Here is a 3,597-nt window from a genome sequence, read left to right on the forward strand (position 1 = left end):
GATGGGTATTTAAACTTCAAGGATACAAATTTACAATAAGCCATCGAAAGGGTAAGGATCATATTGTGCCAGACTCTCTCTCTAGGTTGCATTGTAATGAAGTCTCCGTTGTCGAACTAGCCGAACCGGAAATTGACCTAAACTCGAATCACTTTGCGGATAACGATTATGAAAATCTTAAAGTTAAAATTGCGAGCAATCCTGGTAAATATCCTGATTTGAAAACCGTAGATAGATACGTTTATATTCGTACAAACCACTATAGCGGAAATGAAACTGAAGACCAAAATGCTTGGAAACTATGGGTTCCTCTCCAACTTCGTACTTCAGTTATAAAACGGGCTCATGATTCACCTATTTCGTCCCATGGGGGAATGACTAAAACTTTGGAAATCATTCGGCGTAACTTTTATTGGCCAGGCGTCGTAAGTGATGTTCGCAATTACATTCGTAATTGTGAAACTTGTAAGACAACTAAAGCCCCGAACTTTGTCACTAAACCAGAAATGGGAAAACAATCTACTTCTTACAGGCCCTTTCAACGTCTGTATATAGACCTCTTAGGCCCTTATCCAAGGAGCAAGAGGGGTAATATTGGTTTGCTAATTGTCCTCGACCATTTCACCAAATTCCATTGGCTTTGTCCAATGCGAAAGTTCACTTCTAGTACCATCCAAACATTTCTATTAGAACATATTTTCCATGTGTACGGAGTTCCGGAACACATAGTAAGTGATAATGGTTCGCAATTTAAGGCTAATGAACTTAATGCCTTTTTTACCAAACTTGGGATAAACCACATATATACTGCGTTATATTCGCCACAATCGAATGCCTCTGAGAGAGTAAACCGCTCTCTCATTGCAGGCATTCGTGCGAATCTTAAAAAGGATCAAACAGCGTGGGATGAAAATCTTAGCTCAATTAGTTGTTCTTTGAGGAATTCTGTTCATCAAGCAACACAAACATCTCCTTACCGTGCAGTGTTTGGACAGGAGATGATTACACATGGTTCTTCATATGAACTTTTGAAAAACATCAGTATGTTAAATGAAGCTTCATCGCCATTAGCGAGAGACGACAGTCTAGCTCTTATACGACAGGATCTTAAAGGACATATTTCCCATGCATACAATATAAACCGAAACCAATACAACCTTAGGGCTCGTCCTATATCGTACACTGTAGGTCAAACTGTATTCCGCAGAAACTTTGCTCAAAGTTCGTTAGAAAAGAAATTTAATGCAAAACTTGCCCCTTTATATTTAAAAGCCAAAATAAAGGAAAAGATTGGACAGAATTATTATCTGCTTGAAGATGAAGATGGCAAAGTAATAGGCACGTTTCACGCTAAAGATCTTAGATCGTAACAGAATTATTTCCTCATAATACTTTTATACAAGGTATAAGTATTACGCGGTTTGTAATAGACAGATTGTTGTTTAATATGCCTTCGTATAAATGTATTGACAAATTTGAAATCTTTCGAAAATAGCTTTTCACAAAAATGCTAAAAGAACAATATATTTCATTGATTTTATTTAGTAGTTTTAGTTAACAATAATTTCTTAAAAATTTTGATTTTCTTCGTATTTTTATTTGTTTATTTTTTATATCGTGTAAACAATGTAACTTAATAGGTAAAGTAATAATGTCATGATATTTGGTTTGCGTCTTCGCTATGTGTACGGCAACTTTGTAATTTGCCAATGGTACCAAGTTATTGTGGTAAAGTGGTAAATATAAATTTTACCATGAGAAAAAGCTTGATCGAAACTCGTGTCCAATTACTTGTTCTTTTTATTCATCGCTCTTGAAATAGTAAGACGTACATACAATTTTACTTATCCAAGCCCCAAAAAGAAAAAAATCATTGTGTAAAGAAGAAGTTGAAAATAATCATTTTCCATCAACATTTAAAAAAATTTTTTCTTGCAATAAGAAATTTTAGTTTTCTTATTTAAAGAAATAAGAAAAATAACCAGGTAAATTTTGCTTTAATTGCTTTTAATGATTCCTGTAAAAAAAAATATATATTCTTTACCTAGGATTGGTTATATTGGTTACATAACCTCAAAAGGTTTACGCGTGGAACAATCTCCATCACTACCTTCTTCCCAAGCCTTAATAATTTGCAGGCATTTTTTTCCATCCGAGGTCCAAAATTGTAGTTTACTAGTTTTTTAATAAATTTATCAATTGGCTTATAACTATTATCACCACTGCAGCCAAAATAAATTTTACATCTTTATAAATTTGCGTATTATAAAAATCAAAAGCTCAGTGACGTCACAGTTTGCCAAGAATTGTTCGTAAACAGCAATAAAACGTCGCTAAATCAACTGCATGAGACCATCTGACACATGTATGTACGCCTGCCCTGTGGTATCTTAAGAAGAAGGGTAACCTATTAACCTATTGGGCAACAATCACCAACAACATCCAGGTTACAACACCTATAGCCAATTATAAACCATCTTATAATCTTTTTTTTAAATTACAAATCCATCGAGAAATTATCATAAAATTTCCATAACCAGAATATCTAAGCACATTACTCTTACTGAATTTAAAGTTTCGAAACCTTCCAATTTAAAACGACTAGTAAAGCTTATTCATTTAATAGAAAGTAATAATATTAACTGGAAAATCCACATTTTATAATATAATAGTTTAACCTTTCCATTTAACAGTTTAAATATTTAAAATTGTGCAGTTTAAGCCTTCAAAATTTTCGCATAATCCTTCCTAAATTTGCTATCTAATTTTCCAAACTTTGTACTTAGATCATTAAAACGTTCCTAACCTATAGCTATTGTCTTGAATTTAAACAGTAGTTTCTTTTTTCATTATTGATCAACTAAATTTCTCTAAACATTAACTGCCAACTAAGTCAGCCATAGTAAAGTAAATTTCTAAATTTATTTCTAAAACCTAAGTCATAAACCTTAATGTAAATATATAATTGGTATATATGTGTAAATAAGAGTGTAAAATTAATAGCTAATAAGTTTACTTTTACAAATTTAGAAATATGCAACCAAATATTTTTTCCCAGCACCAATAATTTTATTTACTAGTATGCAGATGTTCGGAGGCCTCTAAATCATCAAACATACAACATTAATGGTAATTACCAAAACCAATAAGTTCGAACAACAATAATAACAACCCATATCGGTGAGTGAGTGCTTTTATTTCTTTCCTTTTTGTTTGCATATTTCTCTTAAATATTACTTAACAGAAGTAACAACATAAGCAATATTTTTTTTTATGAACATACGTTCAATGAGATCAATAATATCATTCTAAAATGTATCATCTCTACTTCAAATTTTATTTTTCTGTTTGTAGTTAAAGCTTATTCATATGTTTTTGCTTCTGTTTAACTATTTAAGTATAACTCTATGCTATTTATAATTAATAAGGGAAGTAACCCCATAGATTACATATTAATTTTGATAATTATTTAAAAGCTTAGTATTTCAGTATTTTCACTAAATTTCATTAAATTTTCATTAAATTTAGCTATTAGAACATTGTTAAAATTTTACGTTTTTTTAAACTTTTGTTGAACATTTAATATTCGCGAATTTA

The sequence above is a fragment of the Lucilia sericata genome, unplaced genomic scaffold, assembly GCF_015586225.1.
Source record: "Lucilia sericata isolate MDLA Ls3-8-SP2 unplaced genomic scaffold, ASM1558622v1 Contig000219F_arrow, whole genome shotgun sequence".
NCBI lineage: Eukaryota > Metazoa > Arthropoda > Insecta > Diptera > Calliphoridae > Lucilia > Lucilia sericata.